Below are 21827 nucleotides of genomic sequence, written 5' to 3' on the forward strand. Positions count from 1 at the left end.
ACGATTCAGGAAAGGAAAACTTCTGTAACTAACCAGCAGTACATGAATGTTGAGTATTACAATCAAACACGCAGTTCTGAACTCACACTTAATTTTTTGAGCATTTGAGTTGAAAAATAACTTTTCAAAGAAGGTGTGTGCTAAGAGAGCCTGACTGCTCATGTGGTCTCAGAAAGCGAACATGAAAAGGTCCTGAACACATGCAAGCTGAATATTCTAGTCCAGGGGCTAGGGCACTAGTTTAAGATTTATACCCAGGTTCCGTTTCCTGACGTGCTATAGACTTCTTGTGTGGCCTCGGGTGAGTCACTGAGGCACTCTGTGTCTCAGTTTCCTGTTTCCAAAAATGGGGATAACAACACTTCCCTACCATACGCAGGTGTTCGGAGAATAAATGTATTAAATATTGTGAAGCACTTGGAGATTTACTGATGAAAAGCATTATATGAGAGATAGGGATTATTACTATGCCTATAATCTGAATGAATAGGTGTGGAATTCCATTCCCGCCCCCCTGCCCATTATTCATTCCACACTAGTTAAAACCTACAAAAAGGCTTTTATACGGCACAGTGGAGTCACGAGGGTTGAAGTCGATGGGGTTGCACAAAAATAATGAACCGCAAAATTTGGCCTACTATGAGTAAAGAGCTAGAGTCTCATCCCTGCTCTGCTCCACTGGCAGGGCAAACCTCCTGCCGATCCCTTGCTGTAGAAGAGTCATCAGCTAGCATGGAGCCAATTCCTACAGCTCCAAACCACAGTCCCTGGCACACCCAGTGCTCATAACCTGTGTTGACAGTTGCCCTGACAGTATATTTTTTTCAAGATTTTTGTGAGTCAACCTTTTAGCTGTCCACAGACCTTCTGAAAACGAACATTCCTTGCTGTTTACAGAGACAGTCACAGGGAAGATTTTCCTCACTACTGAAGTCAATAAGTGAGTTTAGTCATAAGTAACTCAAGACATGTCTGGAGTTTGGACTGATTTGGTGGAAAGTCTGTGGGTTGTTTTTTCCTTCTTTCCCTTCCTTCCTACCAGAAGCCAGTGCCCTCATCACTGGGATCTGGAAACCAGTACTGTAGTTCAACACATGGGCTACATAGCTGGACAAATCTTGCAGTTTAGTTCTGTGAAACTTTTAATTTTAATGGTAGTTTTATTTACCGCTGTGTCTAGGATCCATAGGTAGATTGTGTGTGAAAATACAAACGATGTAGTAATGCCAAAATATTTCAACCTGGATGGTTGAAATTAGCCTTTAAAATCCATTTAGTAGGTTTGAAATTCTTGGCTAAAATGACTGATAAGTTATACAGAACTAGCAGTAAGCTTTGGTTATAGATTTGCATTATTTTTTCCTGTACGCAGCAGGGGTGCTGGAACAATTTGTATAGGGGGGTGCTGAGGGCCATTGAATCAAACTGTAAATCCTGTATATGATGGAAATCACTTCAAGCCAGGAGGTGTGGGAGCACCCCTAGTTCTAGCACCTATGATATGCAACAGTGATTACTTTGTAATAAAAAATCATCCACTATACCTTCGGGCCCGATTGACATAGGCCCTGATCCAAAGCTCACTGAACTCAATGGAAAGACTCCCCTTGCTGTCAATGGGCTTTGGATCAAGTCCATAGCGCAGTCCTAATGGGCCAAATTCCGTCCTCAGTTACACCCTAGTAAGTTCAATCCTACTGTGCTCAATGGGGTTGACAGGTGAAAACGAGGGGAGGAATTGCCCCAGCCATCCCCTAAATAACCCTGGAAAATATATATGAGTGAAATTCACCACGGTTCAAGCCTCAGAGCTTCAGTGGGATTTTTAAGTGGTGCACAGGCCTTGTGCTTCCCCTCTGCACAGGGGTGAAATTTAGTAGGACTGTCAAGCGATTAAAAAAATTAACACTACAATTAATGGCAATTAAACAATAATAGAATACCATTGGCACATGTTGACATGTCAACATGTGCCATGATCAGAAAGGCAAACTGTTGCACAGAAAAAAAGCTGGATGGTGTGCATTCAATGACATCAAGGACATCCTCCAAGGAAAGCAAAACAACTCGTGCGAATCTTTTTAACTCGACCGTGCTTCCTGCGATGTTATATGGCAGCGAAACATGGTCACTGACAAAGATTGAAGAATACCAACTGTCACAGAGAGAGCGATGGAACGAACATTTTTGGGCATTTTGCTCTGTGATCACATCCCCAATGAAATAATTAGGCAGCAGTCTGGAGTGTGAGATGTTGTTGTCGAAGGCAGGCTCAGCAAAATGCGGTGGGCGGGAGACGTGGCCTGACTCAGCGACAACAGATAGGCTGCAGCTATATCTGAGTGGTACCCATGAGAACAGAAATAGCCATGCGGTCGACCTCCAAAGAGGTGGGATGACTTCCTAACAAGGAGATATGGACAAGCATGGCGAAGGATGGCCAGAGCGAGAGAAGATTGGAAGACGTGTTGTGATCAGTTCAGTCTTAACTGACGAAGGACCGACAGTCTATGCCAAATACCATTTATTTAAATATTTTTGGATGTTTTCTACATTTTCAGATATATTGATTTCAATTAAAACACAGAATACAAAGTGTACAGTGATCACTTTATATTTTTTATTACAAATATTTGCACTGTAAAAACCAAAAGAAATAGTATTTTTCAATTCACCTAATACAAGCACTGTAGTGCAATCTCTTTATCGTGAAAGTTGAACTTGCAAATGTAGAAATATGTACAAAAAACTGCATTCAAAAACAAAAGAAAACTTTAAAGCCTATAAGTCCACTTAGTCATACTTCAGCCAATCACTCAGACAAACAAGTTTGGTTACAATTTGCACGAGATGCTGCTGCCTGCTTTTTGTTTACAATGTCACCGGAAAGTGAGAACAGGTGTTCACATGGCACTTTTGTAGCTGGCATCGCAAGATATTTACATGCCAGGTACGCTAAAGATTCATATGTCCCTTCATGCTTCAACCACCATTCCAGAGGACATGCATCCATGCTAATAAGGACTTCGGCTCGCTAACAATCCAAAGCAGTGCAGACTGACGCATGTTCATTTTCATCATCTGAGTCAAAAGACACCAGCAGAAGGTTGATTTTCTTTTTTGGTGGTTCAGGTTCTGTAATTTCCATGTTGCGCTTTTAAGACTTTTGAAAGCATGCTCCACACCTTGTCCCCCTCACATTTTGGAAGGCACTTCAGATTCTTAAACCTTGGGTCCAGTGCTGTAGCTATTTTTAGAAATCTCACATTGGTACCTTCTTTGCATTTTGTCAAATCTGCTGTGAAAGTGTTCTTAAAACAAACATGTGCTGGGTTATCACCTGAGACTGCTAGAACATGAAATATATGGCAGAATGTGGGTAAAACAGAACAGGGGACATACAATTCCCCACCTAAGAGTTCAGTCACAAATTTAATTAACACTTTTTTTAATAAGCATCATCATCATGGAAGCATGTCCTCTGGAATAATGGCCAAAGCATGAAGGGGCATACGAATATTTAGTATATCTACCATGTAAATACCTTGCACCGCTGGCTACAAAAGTGTCATGTGAACACCTTTTCTCACTTGCAGGTGACATTGTAAATAATAAGCAGGCAGCATTATGTCCCATAAATGTAAACAAACTTGTTTGTCTGAGTGATTGGCTGAAGTAGGACTGAGTGGACTTGTAGGCTCTAAAGTTTTCCATTGTTTTGTTTTTGAGTGCAGTTATGAAACAAACTACAACAAAAATAATAAAAAAATCTACATTTGTAAGTTACACTTTCACGATAAAGAGATTGCACTACATTATTTGTATGAGGTAACTGAAAAATATTATTTCTTTTGTTTATCATTTTTACAGTGCAAATATCTGTAATCAAAAGTAATATAAAGTGAGCACTGTATACTTTGTATATTGTGTTGTAATAGAAATATATTTGAAAATGTAGAAAAAAATTGGTATTCTATTGTTTAATAGTGCAATTAATCATGACTAATTTTTTAAACCACGATTAATTTTTTATTTAATTGCATGAGTTAATGGATTAATTGACAGCCCTAAGTTTTACCATTCGGGAGTAAATATAAAATCTTATCTGGTGCTGATAATGTTTTAAAAATATCCTGTGCTACATTATAAGTAAACATCCAGTGCTGATTGCAATATCCTGGAGTTATTGCAATTCCTAAAGGTGTTTTCACAGCTAGCTAGATTTGAAAATGGGACACCATTTGAGTTTGTGGTATAGGAAACAATTAGCTGCTTCAGACAAAGATCCTGCTCTTCTACACCCATAAAAACACAGTACTGGGATTTTTATCTGGGTGACCTGTTTAAAAAAAAATCTTATTTATTCAAATGCTATTTAAATGCATACCTTTCAATCTATGTTCGCTACTTAAACAAAAAGACTTAGTTGTGTCCTTACTGCACAACTCCAGAATGTATTAATAGGGGAAAGGGTGTTTATTCTAAGGTTACATGTAACTTATATAGTTAAAATCAGAAAGCACAGGAAAATTAAAAAGTTTGGGAATACTGAAAAGTGGAAGAGAGAGAGGATACATGATCCCTTAAAGTCCTAAAAAGGTAAAACTGTGTGACACTGTGCCCATTCTGCTCATTCAGGGTATTAAACCACTTTCACAGGAAAGTGGCAAAAGAAAATAATGTCCCAGAGGAGGAGCAAATAAAAGAGAGGAAGTTTATTATCCAGAAATTAAGGGTGAAGCATGCAAAGATTTATAGCAATAAAATGAACACAAATTAGCAGTACCATTTAATAACTAGTTACACAAGCAAGTAGAGTTGCAATTTTAAGGAAAAGATTCACATTCTCTTCTCTACCCTGGAAATGGAGAAGAGGTTTTCCTTCTCAATGGTCTCAAATTCTTCCTGTTTCCCAGTATACATGAGCCATCAACTCAAGATTCATGCTTTGAAAATAGCAACTGCTTTGGTGCTATATTTCTCCACCTGCCTCAAGAGATCTCTGTATCAAAAAGAGGCAAAATGGAAATCAGTTTATTTTCCGTTTGTAAAAATGGACAGTACTGAGTGCCAGCAATTAGCCTCCCACCACTGCTCTGTTCTGAGTGTTGGGATTCCCTCCAAGACCTCTTTACACTCAGCTTCCCAAGAACTCAGTTCAGTTCCAGACTATGTCACTGAGGTATCTTTATTCGGCAAATAGCAATGCTATGCTGAGTTGATCAGACTCAAATGCAGGGGGTGAATGCAGGGTACATCACAGATCCAAAGTAAAATAGAAACCCTCTCCTTTTATACACATTTACATATCTCATTGCATCATACATTTTTGAAATGGCTTGGTTACAGTGTAGGACCCAGTCCTTGTACTGCATGCTCTGTTCACTCTCAGCCTACTCTTAACCTCATCTCTACATTCCTAACTTAACTTGTCTATTGTTATCTTGGTCATAGTAACCAGTTTCATGGGTGTTCTCTTTATTTTAGCTGCTCAGACATTCTGTCTTTTTAGCCCAGTGACCTATTTACTTAACTTTGTTAGACCAAAGTCCTGTTTGCAGCCTGGTGATTCATTTACCTCCCTAATCCTATCTTCCAAAGAAGGAAGCCTCCCCTCACATCCATGTGTTTAATTGCTCATGTCAGGACAGGCCTACCTACACTTAAATGTGATATTTTCAACAGGGGATAAGTGATTTAGCCACAAATCTACCATTGAAATTAATGGAGATTGGGAGGCCTGGATCTTCTAGAGTTGTTGAATATTAGAACCACACCTGAAAATGATTACAGGGAGGACTGTTAAGGTACTGCTTCCCCTACAACTAGATAAATAAACCAGCTTACCTTGTCTCTGTCACAGGGAGGAGAGTGATCCTCCAATCCACCTTGCTCCCAGAAATTCAATTTTGTGATCCTAAAGGCAGAACCAGGAAAAATCAAGGCGGGTTTGTTTAACGGGGTCCTTGCAGAGCCCTCCTGGCTCCCGCTGGCTGAGAAAGTCACACAGAGACCTTGGTGCAGTGCTCACCTGTGTTTTTATTTACAGGTTGTGTTCCCACCACCTTTCCACCATACTGGTAGTCCCCTACTTACAGTCCACCAGCAGGAGAGAGGGAGCAAGCTATCACTCCCTGCTTCCCCCACTACCTTTCCTCTCATACAGCTTCCCTCTTTCTAGCTCATCTCCTGGCTTCCTTCCCCTCGGGCTTTTATCCAGCCCAAGCCTGATGAGGCAGCAGCTGTTCCAGCTTTCCCAATCAGGGCCAGGTGACCTACCTCGCTCCAATTCACCTCCCTTAATTGGAGCTGGAGTGACAGAGGGTTGGCTAAGCAATTTTCTGCTTAGCACCATCACAGTTTGTAATAAGGGCAACTGTGTTTCCCTGGGACCACTTCCTCACCGTCAGTGACAACCATCGCTGTTAAAGCAAAAAACACTTTCTACTTTATATTTAATAGATGATTGCTGCTGTTGACAGCAGCTTATTGAAGGTCAGGTCCAATGTAATTAAATTGTAGATATTTTTAAAAGGCTTGTTATATTTTACCAGCTCTCTGTTCAGGTTTTTGTTCTCTAAAAAAATAATATTTAAAAAGAGCAATACAAAGGTGTACTTGATCAAATTGCCTCCTCATAGACTCATAGACATTAAGGTCAAAAGGGACCATTATGATCATCTAGTCTGACCTCTTGCACAATGCAGGCCACAGAATCTCACCCACCCACTCCTGCAATAAACCTCTCACCTATGTCTGAGCTATTGAAGTCCTCAAATCATGGTTTAAAGACTTCAAGGTGCAGAGAATCCTCCAGCAAGTGACCTGTGCCCCATGCTACAGAGGAAGGCAAAAAACCCCCAGGGCCTCTTCCAATCTGCCCTGGAGGGAAATTCCTTCCCAACCCCAAATACGGCGATTAGCTGAAACCCTGAGCATGTGGGCAAGATTCAACAGCCAGATACCCAGGAAAGAATTCTCTGTAGTAACTCAGATCCCACCCCATCTAACGTCCCATCACAGGCCATTGGGCCTATTTACCATGAATAGTTAAAGATCAATTAATTGCCAAAATCATGTTATTCCATCATACCATCTCCTCCATAAACTTATGGAACTTAATCTTGAAGCCAGATAGGTCTTTTGCCCCCACTGCTTCCCTTAGAAGGCTATTCCAGAACTTCGCTCCTCTGATGGTTAGAAACCTTCATCTAATTTCAAGTCTAAACTTCCCGATGGCCAGTTTATATCCATTTGTTCTTGTGTCCACACTGGTACTGAGCTTAAATAATTCCTCTCCCTCTCCGGTATTTATCCGTCTGATATATTTATAGAGAGCAATCATATCTCCCCTCAACCTTCTTTTGGTTAGGCTAAACAAGCCAAGTTCCTTGAGTTTCCTTTCATAAGACAGGTTTTCCATTCTTCGGATCACCCTAGTAGCCCTTCTCTGTACCTGTTCCAGTTTGAATTCATCCTTCTTAAACATGGGAGACCAGAAGTGCACACAGTATTCCAGGTGAGGTCTCACCAGTGCCTTGTATAACGGTACTAACACCTCCTTATTTCTACTGGAAATACCTCGCCTGGTGCATCCCAAGACCGCATTAGCTTTTTTCAGGGCCAAATCACATTGGCGGCTCGTAGTCATCCTGTGGTCAACCAATACTCCAAGGTCCTTCTCCCCCTCCATTACTTCTAATTGATGCGTCCCCAGCTTATAACTAAAACTCTTGTTATTAATCCCTAAATGCATGACCTTACACTTCTCACTATTAAATTTCATCCTATTACTATTACTCCAGTTTACAAGGTCATCCAGATCCTCCTGTATGGTATCCCAGTCCTTCTTTAAATTGGCAATACCTCCCAGCTTTGTATCATCCGCAAACTTTATTAGCACACACCCAGTTTTTGTGCTGAGGTCAGTAATAAAAAGATTAAATAAGATTGGTACCAAAACCGATCCCTGAGGAACTCCACTGGTAACCTCCCTCCAGTCTGACAGTTCACCTTTCAGTATGACCCGCTGTAGTCTCCCAGTCAGAGAACACTTCAATCTCTCTGACCACTCGATTACAGACCTAAAAGTCACAATACTACAACAAAAAAACTTCAGAAACAGACTCCAACGAGAGACCCCTGAATTGGAATTAATTTGCAAGCTGGACACCATTACATTAGGCTTGAATAAAGACTGGGAGTGGATGTGTCATTACATAAAGTAAAACTATTTCCCCATGTTTATTACCCCCACTCCCCCACTGTTCCTCACACAATCTTGTCAATTGCTGGAAATGGTCCACCTTGATTATCACTATAAAAGTTTTTTTTCTCCTGCTGATAATAGCTCACCTTAACTGATTAATCTTGTTATAGTTGGTATGGCAAACCCATTTTTTCATGTTCTCTGTGTATATATATATACACACACATATATATAATCTTCCTACTGTATTTTCCACTGCATGCATCTGATAAAGTTGGTTTTAGCCCACGAAAGCTTATGCTCAAATAAATGTGCTAGTCTGTAAGGTGCCACAAGTACTCCTCATTCTTTCTAATGAAGTAGTGAATGTGAGGCTTGTGGTGGATTAATGTAAGTCTGCTTGCATCTGTATCAATCTACAAGCACCATTTTGTTTTTGTAAGCAGTATTTTGATAGTAAAACTGTTCTGTGCCTTCACTGTCATCTTTTTTCAGAGTAACAGCCATGTTAGTCTATATTCGCAAAAAGAAAAGGAGGAGTTGTGGCACCTTAGAGACTAACCAATTGATTTGAGCATGAGCTTTCGTGAGCTACAGCTCACTTCATCGGATGCATCCGATGAAGTGAGCTGTAGCTCACGAAAGCTCATGCTCAAATCAATTGGTTAGTCTCTAAGGTGCCACAACTCCTCCTTTTCTTTTTGTCATCTTTTTGCCTCCTTCATGCACGTGATTCCAAGAGATGATATCAGAGGGTGTACAATGCAGAGCAATCAGGAACTGTTAACTTGGATGGTCTTCCATTCAAATAGAAGCACCTAGGGTAATGAGTTGACTTCTGCCTGAGGAAACAGCTCAACTCAGGTAGGCTTGTAACCAAGCAATGGATCACCTAATTAAGACAATGAGGATATGTCTACACTAGAAACACCTCAGTGGCACAGCTGCAGTGATGGATGGGGTGCTTCCATCACTGTAGTAAATCCACCCATCCCGGGGCTGCGGAGGTGCCGCCGTGTGCTTTCCCTCCCGGTGCTTCGGGGCTGGGGAGGCTGCGGTGGCACCAAGCGTTCTCCCTCCCAGCACTGTTGGGGCCACACTCTCCCTTGGGTGGAAGGGGCAGGGCTGGGAGTAGCCTCCCCCAACCAGCAGTTCATCGGCTGCCCATGCGGCCGGAGCCAATTGCACTGGCCCACAGTGCCCCCCAGAGTGCAGGGCCCCAAGCAGTCACCCAGATTTGTCATCCCCTAGGGATGGCTCTGCATGTAGGTGAGGTGAAAGAATGGCACCCAAAATGAGTGTCATTTTTTTGCACAATTCCAGAAACACTGCAACACGACTATGACTACTGTTTTTACTGTTTCAGTTAATTTAAACACCTTAATGTGGTTTTTATTGGCCAAAGCTCAACAATGTATTGAAAACAACAATGTATTGAAAAATTTGTATTGGTTGTGCATGGGCAAGGATTTATTCTCAAAAATGATGAAGCTGTTTAACATGTGGCAAAAATGGCAAATATCAACACTGTGTAACTTACGAACATGAAATGTTTTCACACCGCATAGTCTTAATTGTCAAAGTATCTCACAAGTGTTTATAATAGTGGTCTGTGTTTTCCGTCGAAGTTTGCTGACTAGATCAATCTCACACTGAAGGTTGTGCACCGCTAGCAGTAGATGGCATCCCCATGGTCTGTACTGCACAATGGGTAGATATGAATGTACTTGAATTCTTAATGTAGTGCTTCCTCAGTTGTAAGCGTCTGTACAGTGTAGCTTCTAGTCTGAGAGGTAGAAGATTTTAATTTGTAATTGCCTATGAATGCAGTAATTGCCTTGGAAATAGAAACGAGCTTTTTAATTCAAGCATAAGCTTTCGTGAGCTACAGCTCACTTCATCGGATGCATTCAGTGGAAAAGGTTTCTTTTCTCTCTTGCCATTAATAGCTCACCTTACCTGATCACTCTTGTTACAGCATGTACGGTAACACCCATTGTTTCATGTTCTCTGTGTATATAAAATCTCCCCACTGTATTTTCCACTGCATGAATCCGATGAAGTGAGCTGTAGCTCATGAAAGCTTATGCTCAAATAAATAAATTTGTTCGTCTCTAAGGTGCCACAAGTCCTCCTTTTCTTTTTGCGAATACAGACTAACATGGCTGCTACTCTGATTCCTGAGCTTGTGTGTGGCAAAGGGAAGGAGAATAATTGTAATCTTTCATCTAGGAAGTCTATAAGTTTGCCTGAAAGGGGATTGTGTAGGAATCCGCCTGATGGGCCAGAGGTGATTCTGGATGTAAGTGAGACCCAGAAAGAGTCTGTTGTTGTTCAGGAAAGTGTTCCTTTAGAGCAAGCCCTAGGTGAAGAGGGTAAAGGCAGAATTACTGCTTAGAAAAGCTCCTGGGGAAAGGAATCGTCATGGTAGTCTTTGCAAGCAGTTTACTGCAACTGAAGAGTGTGAAAGTGATTTAATCAAGAAAGTTTCAGTTCCTAACAGCCAGAAATTTTCTGTTGTGAATGGATCCACTGACTTTCCTTTTGAAAGATCCAGTGTGGATAGCTTTCAGAAGGTCTCATATGGAGTGAAAGCTGTTAAGAAAGTTGAACAGTCCTATAACCAAGTGGCTGTGTTTGGCCAGCTTGTTGAGGAGACAAGGTTGTTGAGAGAAGAATGTCTCCATGCTGATTCTGTAAGTCAACAGTCTGTGTCTCAGGTTCAGAGGGAAGACTGGGTAGCTGAGTCTGCAGAACAGAACAGTTGTGTAGTTAATCTCTCGACAATGCAGGGGATGGCAGGTATACGCTCATCTCTAGGTACTTCGGATATGACTTGTAGTCTCTCAGTGAGCTTAACATATAATTCCATGTGGAAGCAGAGGTTGGTAAGGGAAGGACAACAGAACTTTGAGTCTAGCTTGTTAGTGAAAATCAGGATGGTAAATACCTTACAGGGTAATCAGATTCGAAACATAGAGAATCCCTCTAGGCAAAACCTTAAGTTACAAAAAGACACACAGACAGGAATATTCATTCTATTCAGCACAACTTAATTTCTCAGACCTAGCAAGTTAAGAGCATGTTGGATCCAGCGTGTCAATCCAAGTACAGTCTGTCAAGTTCATTGTCCACCAGAACAATCAGCAAAGGTTGTAGCAAGGCTAATAGCCACATTTATGTGCAGGAAACTCTCCTGTCATGATTCTCTGTGGGGTACTCCTTTTGAAGCTATTGGGAGTTCTGCATAAAAATCCATGGCAATAAATAGCTCCTGTTCTTACACAGAGAACTTGGTACATGTGTTCAATGTGGCTGTGTTGATGTATAAACAACCTTAATTTTTGGAATTTCTTCCACTCAAAATGTTTAGTTTGCTAAAAGAAACAATGGAGAAGTGCAGTGTCATAAACAGATCCCAGATGTGTATATTATTTTTAATTAAGAGTTACCCCAAAATTGCATCATGCAGTTCAGATGAACCAGATGAACTTTCTACATGGATGGCAGTTTTCATAAACAAAGGCCTGTGTCCACAGATAAGAGCTCCTCCAGCTTCTTTAGCTGTAAAGTAAAACATCATTGAACGCCTTCATCTCTCTCTCTATAAATCCCATTGTTTTCAGTCATCATTGGAACTAAATTTGACTTCTATACCCTTTAATTCTATGTTACCAGAGGGAAAAACATGCCGTTTGTATCTCTTGGACTTGAGGGTAACTACAAATTACTGGGTATGGGAAGAAGCTGGCAGGAGAATAGCTGAGAGGAAATATTTCGAAAAGGATATTCCTACGGTCTTACAGAATCCTATCACACAAGCCAACACAATGAAATGTCCATCACCCCAGCTGCTAGGGCGAGTTTCAATTACAAAAGAAATGGGAAAGGCCTTCCAGTTGTTTTCAGGAAAAGAGTTGGCAGATTTGTGTCTAGCTATGAAAACTGCAGCCGCAAATAGAGTTTCCAAAACTTGGAAAACATCAGCCTTTTTATTTAACTAAATGGTTTTCGAGAATGCACAGCATGCTTGAAAAATAACAGTTGCTTTAAACTTCTCCTTGCTCAGTGACAGAAAGGCAAGATGGCTCTTCTGTATCTGGCGTCAGTGCAATTAAACGACAGCAACAGAAGCCAAAGAGCATAGCTTACAGCACTCTTTCCCTAATTAAAAAGTTTCACCCACATCCTCCCCATCCCAGGGTACTGTGCCCCTCTAAAACTCATGCTGACTAACAGCTCAGCATGCCCTGCCAATGCTACTTAAGCTTTATCTCTGTACTGTATCACAGCCCGGGGAAAGAGCAGTAAATGGCAGTGTGTGAACATGGAATAACACAGACCTTTCAAACTCTCATTCCATGACACTTTTTAAAAGCCCATTGCAGAGCTTGTCAAAGATGCTGGGTACACAGCATTGTCAAACCCTCTTTCCACAGAAGAAGCAGTCTTGCCTTACCTCCTTCAGTAATAAAAAGAATAGTAGTTTATGTGGAACATGACAGTTATATGAGCAGCACCGGACACTGGACTGGTCTACATCCAGTTTTTGTACCAATATATGTTTAGAAACTGATATACTTCTAGCAGTGCCACCTCTAGTGTGGACGTAGTAAATGTGTTTATTTTGGTAAAGACTTAGATTTCTAAACTGATACCGTTAAATTGGTACAAAAACTGGGTGTAGACCAGCTTGTTGTCTCAAGTTTAAAATTGCTCATACCACCATCCCTGCTGCCACCAATTTTGTGGATGTCTTTCATTTTTTTCTTCCAACCAGATCTGATGCATTAACTATCTATATGTATTATCTATATCTATATAATTAACCTAATGTATTCATAAGATGAAGGCTAGCAGATGTAAGCAGAGTCAGGATGAGCTCTACCCTGACATCTGGTGGTGAGTTGTGGCAGGTAGTGGAAAAGAACTTCAGGGGCTGATCTCATTTGCATAGGCACACCCACCCTGCCTAGATGATCACTTTGGCTGCTGTAGGAGCCCCAGTTTCTCTGTTATTGGGGCAGGAAGAATAAACTGTTATTATCCTGATTACGTGAATCAAGGATAGTGGAACTGTACTTGGCCTTTTGTTATGATGGAGGGACTCGCCATCGACTAAACAGCACTCTCTAGGCAAGAGTCATGGGTTCCAAAACCCAGTAAATTTGAGAGAGACTGGAGACAGGTATTAGTGTTTGGTGGTATGGCCTGAAATGCCAATTGTACTCTTCCCCTTCTTCTATTCACTGTAGAGTATCAGAGCTAATTTTGATTCAATTAGGAGTCTAGTTACAGACTGCTGAGCTGAATTCACTTTGGGCTAATGGTGTACTAGCATTGAGGCTCCCCTACTACAAGCTGAAATTGCTAAAGAGCTAAAATTACTAAGAGCTGAAGTCACTGAGCACTGTGTTAAGTGGTGGGGGGGCTGAAGATATATTGTGGGACAGCTGGTGGACTGGAGCAGTTCATGGGATGGCTGGAGCAGCTCATGGGACAGCTAGTAGAGCAGAGTGGAGTGGCTGGTGGAGCAGAGCCCCATGGAGAGGTGGGGCAATTGGCTTTGGACCAAGTAAGGATACCGAATGGCTAGGCAGCAGTTCTGCGGAAAAGGACCTAGGGGTGACAGTGGATGAGAAGCTGGATATGAGTCAGCAGTGTGCCCTTGTTGCCAAGAAGGCCAATGGCATTTTGGGATGTATAAGTAGGGGCATAGCGAGCAGATCGAGGGACGTGATCGTTCCCCTCTATTCGACATTGGTGAGGCCTCATCTGGAGTACTGTGTCCAGTTTTGGGCCCCACACTACAAGAAGGATGTGGATAAATTGGAGAGAGTCCAGCGAAGGGCAACAAAAATGATTAGGGGACTGGAACACATGAGTTATGAGGAGAGGCTGAGGGAGCTGGGATTGTTTAGCCTGCAGAAGAGAAGAATGAGGGGGGATTTGATAGCTGCTTTCAACTACCTGAAAGGGGGTTCCAAAGAGGATGGCTCTAGGCTGTTCTCAATGGTAGCAGATGACAGAACGAGGAGTAATGGTCTCAAGTTGCAGTGGGGGAGGTTTAGATTGGATATTAGGAAAAACTTTTTCACTAAGAGGGTGGTGAAACACTGGAATGCGTTACCTAGGGAGGTGGTAGAATCTCCTTCCTTAGAGGTTTTTAAGGTCAGGCTTGACAAAGCCCTGGCTGGGATGATTTAACTGGGAATTGGTCCTGCTTTGAGCAGGGGGTTGGACTAGATGACCTTCTGGGGTCCTTTCCAACCCTGATATTCTATGATTCTATGATTCCCTTAAACCCCGCCCCCCCATTTCCACCCAGGCTGGGAGGTAAAACTCTGCAGATAAACTTTCGAACTCTGGGGTTGCACTGACTAGGGACAGAGACTTTTGGGTTGCTGGACTCAAGAGCCAAAGGAAAAGGAAATGGCCCAATTTGCTTGGGTGGGTTTTTGCTCATGGGTTGTGTTATGAATCCTGTTGGTGGTATTTCCCCAACATAATACCGCATTGTTTCTCTCTGTTATTAAAAGTCTTTTGCTACACTCAGACTCTGTGCTTGTGAGAGAGGAAGTATTGCCTCTGAGAGGGGGTAGTTAGTATATATTTGTCCCAGGTCACTGGGTGGGGGCTTGAGCCAGTTTTGCATTGTGTTATTGGAATGGAGCCCCTAGATACTGAACCCGGCCCTTGTTGCTGCCAACTCTGACGGGCAGAAGGATTAAACGCAATCCACTTTTATTTACAAGTTAAGTGGGTTGTGCTAGCCTCCATCTTAATTCATGTTAACAATTTTCTGTCTAAATACTGCAGCTGTATCAATGAGCTCAGTACTACAGCCACAAGTGGTTTGTGTCAGACTGCTTAATATAAAACTCAGTACAAAGACCAGATGACTTCTACCAAAGGAAAAGGATGATTTCCAAGGGTCTGGTAATAACTTGTTTTTGCTGGCAAAACAGCTTATACAATAGTTAATGTCTTTGTTGTAGAGATGTGTGTCATAAATTTTCTTTGACATGTTGGTGGGATCCAACATACCAGTACGTAGGATCTTGGACAGAGAACGCATTGGATTGTGGTGCTGGAAGACATTTAGATTATACATTCCAAACAAAACTAGAATTACTGGAACTTCAAGGATCAGAAATCAAGCCCTCAAAAATTAGGAAATACCAACCTTTAAGACAGTTTACAGCAGGGGTTCTCACAACAAAATTTTTGGTGGCCTCAGAATGCAGCCACCAACTCTTGCTGGTGGCCGCACTGACACTTTCCCCTAAAATACTTAATTAAGTTTAGGAAAAACAAATAAATATGCATGTATAAACATCCAGATCATTGCAATTTATTTATGTAGGGTTTTTTTTTTTTTTTTGCAGACTCCATAATAAAAATAATGCTGTCAAAAGTGATATTTGTACATTTAATATCATTTTTCACAGCAAGTCCTGGCAAATTAAGACCTGGATTGAGGGGGGTGTGTGAAGCAGCAGAGGCCAGGGGCAATGGCTGGCAGGGAGCCGCCCCCGCGTGGTCGGAGATGTGGGTTAGCGCCTCGGGGTGGAGGTTGGCGTCCTAGGCCAGCACCCACTGGAGCCCAGGGTCAGTGCCTGCAGTTGTGTGGCCAGGGCCAGGGATCGGCACCCACTGCCATGCAGCTGCGGGTTAGAACCCGGAGCCAACACCTGCTGCTGTGCCACCAGGACTGGGAGTCGGGACCCAGGGTCGGTGCTTGGGGTCTGCATCGGCAGCTGCACAGCTGGAGCTAGGAGTCAGTGTCCTGGGCCAGCACCCACCAGAGCCTGCTCCTGTGTGACCGGAGGTTGGTGTCCAGGGCCAGCACCTGTCGGAGCCGGGGGTTGGTGCCTGCTGCCACATGACCAGGGCTGGGTATCTGCACCTGGGGCTGGGGATCGCGCCCGTGGCCAGCTCCTGCCAGAACTGAGGGCCGACATCCAGGAGCAGTGCATGGGGTCAGCAGCCAGAGCTTGGGGTTGGAGCGTGCGGCTGGGGGTTGGCTGCCACCAGGGTTTGGGCCTGGCACTTGGGGTCTGCGGCTGCTGCCACAGAGCCAGGGCTAGGGGGCAGCCTCCAGAGCCAGCTCCCGCGGGAGCCCAAGGCCAGGACTGGGGATGTGCACCTGGGGCCGGTAGGCACTGGAGCTCAGTGTCTGCGCCTGGGGCTGGCACTCTAGGTCAGTGACTAGGGCTGGGGGTTGAAGCACATGGACAGGGGTCAGCACCTGGGGCCAGAGGCTGCCAGCGGGACTGGAGATCAGCACCACATGGCCAGAACTGGGGATTGGAGCCTGCTGCCACACGGCCATGGGTTAGAGTCTGAAGCCCCCTGAGCCCTAGTCTGCAGCCAGGCTACCTAAGTCCTCACCGCCTAGGGTGACCAGATTTCCCGATTTTTATAGGGACAGTCCCGATTTTTGGGTCTTTTTCTTATATGGGCTCCTATTACCCCCCACCCCCGTCCTAATTTTTCACACTTGCTGTCTGGTCACCCTACTGCCACCCAACCACCCAAGGCTGAAGTCCGAGCCTCACTAAGCCCCCGCCACCCCCCCGGTACAGAACTCACCTTGCTACTTCAGTGTTGTGCCCCACCTGTCTCCGGAGACATGTTTTGCTGCCCCCACCCATCACCGCCCAAGATGCTGCTCTGGCGGCAGGGAAATCCCCTGGTGGCCACATTCGGCCATGGTGATCGCATTTGAGAAACAGTGGCTTAGAGACTATTCACTTTGCTATATTGTACAGCCTATATATTCTATGATAGTTTATATTGGTAATAAAATACATTAAGCTTCACATTTCATGAGAAAAAGAGGAATAACAAAATACTACATGTGTTTGATGTGGCTGTGTTAATGATGTATAAACAATTTTTGGAATTTCCTGCACTCAGAATGTTTAGTTTGCTAAAAGAAACAATGGAGAAGTGTAGTGTCATACATAGATCCCAGATTTGTATTGTTAGGATATAGATATTCAGGCCTGTCTGCAAAGGCCTGTACTCTAAGAATTTAGGTGTATTCTTATCACTTGGCTAGTGATAGAGGTATAAAAGAAAGAATCAAGATCACTGTCTGCTGGTGTAAGGGCCTTCTCTTACTGTGACAGTCTGAGGCCCTGTTCTTAGGCTAAGGCCTTTGGCTAAGCAGCAGAGGCAGCCATAAGCTGGGAAGCGAACGGTCACATCCTCACATTCCAAACTAGTCACATTGAAATAAGGTGCTATTGGGCTGTTAGGCACTATCAGGACAGGATTGTATTCCTATCACCTCCAGAGAAAGGGAAGTGCCTAGAAAATGTAAAAGGAAATTTAGTTTGATAGCATCCTGTCTGGCAAGAACTCACTTATCAATAGCTGGGATGTGAAATCCTCACTTCTGTATTGTTTTGTCATTATAGTTCCCACTTTGCTGTTGTTTGTCTGTATAATCTCTGTCTGGTTCTGTGATTGTTCCTGTCTGCTGTATAATTAATTTTGCTGGGTGTAAACTAATTGAGGTGGTGGGATATAATTGGTTACATAATCATGTTACAATATGTTAGGATTGGTTAGTTAAATTTCAGGAAAATGATTGGTTAAGGTATAGCTAAGCAGAACTCAAGTTTTACTATATAATCTGTAGTCAATGAGGAAGTGACGGGGTGTGGGTGGGGGTGGGCATGTGGGTGTGTGAGATGGGAACAGGGAATGGGGGTAAGAAAATTGGAATCATGTTTTGCTAAAGGGGGAGATGGGAACAGGGAATGGGGGTAAGAAAATTGGAATCATGTTTTGCTAAAGGGGGAAATGGGAACAGGGAATGGGAGTAAGGAAGTTGGAATCATGTTTGGCTAAGGGCAGGAATGGGAACAGGGACACAGGTGTAAGGCTTTGTGGTGTCAGAGCTGGGAAGGAGGATACTAAGGAAGGAAACTGGAATCATGCTTGCTGGAAGTTCACCCCAATAAACATCGAATTGTTTGCACCTTTGGACTTCGGGTATTGTTGCTCTCTGTTCATGCGAGAAGGACCAGGGAAGTAAGTGGGTGAAGGAATAAGCCCCCTAACATGTATATTATTGTTAATTAAGGGTTACCCCAAAATTAATATTTGTAGAAGAGCAAAAAGTAAGGGCATCAGGCACCAGAAATATGGAATCTAACAGAGAAATTCTTGAGTCTTGCTGACGGGTGGATGATATATGCCAAACTAACAGACAGTTAACTACTGATAACGCACCTCAGAAAGGGAGTTCCCTTTCTTCCAATTTGCTTTGAATGAGGGAATTGAAATAGCAACAATATTAATTACTAAGTACATCATATAAAATTGCATGATATAGTAATCACTGGTAATTGACAAAAGCAGCTATTTCACTTCCAAAGCAAATACGTTAATATGGGACAACATGCCAGATAATTGGAAAAAAGGACTTTTGTGGGTGGATGCCAGGTAGTTTAACCCCAAAAAGTTATTCTGAAAAAACTACCCCTTGTAGACAAGGCCTAATAGGGTGTCCTGCTAGGAGAAGAAAGGGATTCTCTCGATATTTCCTTTTAGGAAAGAGTGAGAAAGCTAAGCAGTAAGAATGTTGGTATTCCAAGGTGCTTGTGTTTATGGTATGTTAAATGAAATACATCTACCCTGGAAAAGGCAAGGTCACAGGGATGGGCTGGTCCTTTAAGGGTTCGGGGCTCTTTGATGGTTGGGTCAAGTGACCAAGAATCATGTGATGGTAGCCCAAGGGCGGTCCTTCATAGAGAACTTGCTCCCTCAAAGAGGAAGAGACAGATAAGGGCTAGGAAAGGCCTCTCTAGAGGGTCCCAGAATCCGGAGGACAGAGCTCTACGGTTTAGAAAGATCAGAGGCACTGAGAGCTGGGGCCCTCATACATGAATAACTGATGAGAGATCCCTAAAGGGGATCCAGAAGGAAACCAGATTCAGAGAGGACTGGGGAAGAAGACTTCCATGCCTGCCACAGGGAAAGGCCCAGTTGAAGCTACCTGCAGTGAGAAGCAGGTGCAAAAATACTTAAGAGGGCATTAGGAGCCTCTGAGGGGCATGATGGATTGCTGAGTCTGGAGAAGAAGGCTGTTGAGTTCTGGCTTTGAGTTAAGCTGATTTTTATGTTAAGAAACTTTCTCCCAGAAAGGAAAGAAGCAGTTGTGATAGTTTGTTTCCCTGAGGAGGGAGGGAAACTCAGGTGGCAGGGAAGACTTTGTTATTGGCAGTAATAAAGGGGTTCTGAGGCCAGAAAAAGGGACATGGGTATAGATTTAAATGGTGAAAAAGGCTTGGCTGTCTGTCTGACTACTGGTTGCAGAAAGATTGCTTGGTAGCGCGTACCAGGATCCTATCATCAGTGGCCTAAGAAGATTATACGTTGCTATATTATGAACCCCTAAACATGTTGAAAACAAAGCAGATACTTACAAAGAAATGGCAAGAGAATTAGCTGTTTGTGAAAGAGGTACCTGAAAAGTACTGACTATGAAACTGCAACTTAGAAGATAAACTAGTAGAGGCAAGAACAACACCCCAGTGTTGAGTTACACTCTGGACAGAACAATGGAAGATATCTTGTTAAGACAAGATGTTCAACAGCTGAAGTGCATGGTCTAAGACAAGCTGGCTCCTCCAGAAGATTTTTGCAAACTACATGGCCCAATCTTGCACAGGCAGCTCATAGAATTTTCCAGGAACAAAAGCAGCAGTAAATAGCTTGCTTTCTTTTTGGATAAGATCCATGAACTAAAACTAGCATTCTGGTAGAGTCTCTACAGATTTTTGTAAGAAATATGGCTTTTTGCTTTGATTGACGTTTAGTTTTTTTTAATAGGAATAGTTCAATGGATGGCCCCTTGGGAACCAGATATAAAGGCCAGTTTTGTTCATAACTTTTTCCTGAAAGCCAAAGAAACCTTGATGGGAGAAGTCCGAAGTTTTAAGCTGGCCACCTGAGGAGAGCTCTTGCAGATACCTATCTTGGATAGGCGCCTTTAAATGTCTGTCTCTTTTTCAACTTGTTTAGAGTGCCACCCAGCACAACTGAAAAAAGACTAATTGCAGTCACATGCTTCATGCATCTTTGTACTACTAACTCCTGCAGTGAGCTGAACTGTGAAATGAATAAAATCTGATGAATTACTGACTTTCTCCTCAAGTTACTTACTTTCTGGAAGTGGGTACTGAACTGATAATGAAATGCATGTGCATATGTCCCGGTGTCATAGACTTTGGGTAAAATCCTGGTTCCACTGAGGTCAATGAGAGTTTTGTCTTTGATTTAGCTAGGGCCAGGATTTCACCCTTTGTATCTAGATTTCTCTAACAAGTTGCAGTTTAGATATTGAAAAGTAACTTTAAACTAAGAAAGTAATTCTTTGTTGAGTACTGTACACTTATTTACCATAATTAACTTGCAAAGGAATATGAAAACCCTTTATGGGTGTATGCGTAAAGAAAGTGAAAATAAGAACCTAATTCTCTCTTACACAAAGGCCCTTTACACTGCTCTGACATTCACTTTAAGGCCCTTCTCCACTGCCGAAGTGGTGTAAAACAACTTTAGTGTAAGTGAGAATTGGGATCTAGCAGCTTAAGAGAATTCTTGAGAGTTGCACTCAGTCTTTAGGCTTCATCATAAGGGTTTGGAGTTGGCTCTAAATAGTTAAGTATTCTCTAAGTCCTTGGGACAGTATAACATTTATGTGAAACTTTAAAATGTCGTCACTATAAATCTATAGTAGGAAAGGTGACCTCAGTGAATTGGCTTGTGAGTAATTAATCAAAATTGTTCGAACATTTAGCCTGTGAATTAATGTTCACTCTTTGCATCCGATGAAGTGAGCTGTAGCTCACGAAAGCTCATACTCAAATAAATTGGTTAGTCTCTAAGGTGCCACAAGTACTCCTTTTCTTTCATTCCAGAATGGTAGTGAAATAGGAAAGTGGGCGTTTACAGTACTCATGTTATGTGGATCCTCGATAACAGTCCAGATATCATTTGGACCCATGTGTCAAGTTTGTATTCACTCTAGCAACAATCCAGTGCTGTGTTATTTTCACATACCCTATGTCATTAGTTGCTGCTGTTACAGGTAACCAATGAAGCTTTGTAAAACCACTGTTGCTCTGGAGTATTTTTCTTTTGCTAAGCGACTGAGATTCAAAGAACAAAAAAGATGGCATGGGAAACTAGTTAATCAACATTAGCTGGCCAATGTTTATTTTACAGTGTTTGTCGTTATACAGTGGTGTTGTAATAGTGATGGTTTTAGGATATTAGAGAGACAAGGTGGATGGGGTAATATCTTGTATAGGACCAACTTCAGTTGGTGAGAGAAACAAGTGAGTTTACATAGAGCTCTTCTTCAGCTCACCTTGTCTCTCTCACCAGCAGAAGTTGGTGAAATAAAAAATATGACCTCATCCGCCTTGTCTCTCTAAGTGTTTGTCTTTATCGGTTTAGAACAGGCTGACAGGGTAGTTGAAATAGGGGAATAGAACACAGAATTAAATGGAAGATATAGTCCAACATGTAAGAACTATCCTATTTAATATTCTTCCTGTGCCGAAAGGGAATCTAACTTGTGTATTTATGATTT

This window comes from Lepidochelys kempii, chromosome 3, assembly GCF_965140285.1.
Source record: "Lepidochelys kempii isolate rLepKem1 chromosome 3, rLepKem1.hap1, whole genome shotgun sequence".
In the NCBI taxonomy this organism is placed as follows: Eukaryota; Metazoa; Chordata; order Testudines; family Cheloniidae; genus Lepidochelys; species Lepidochelys kempii.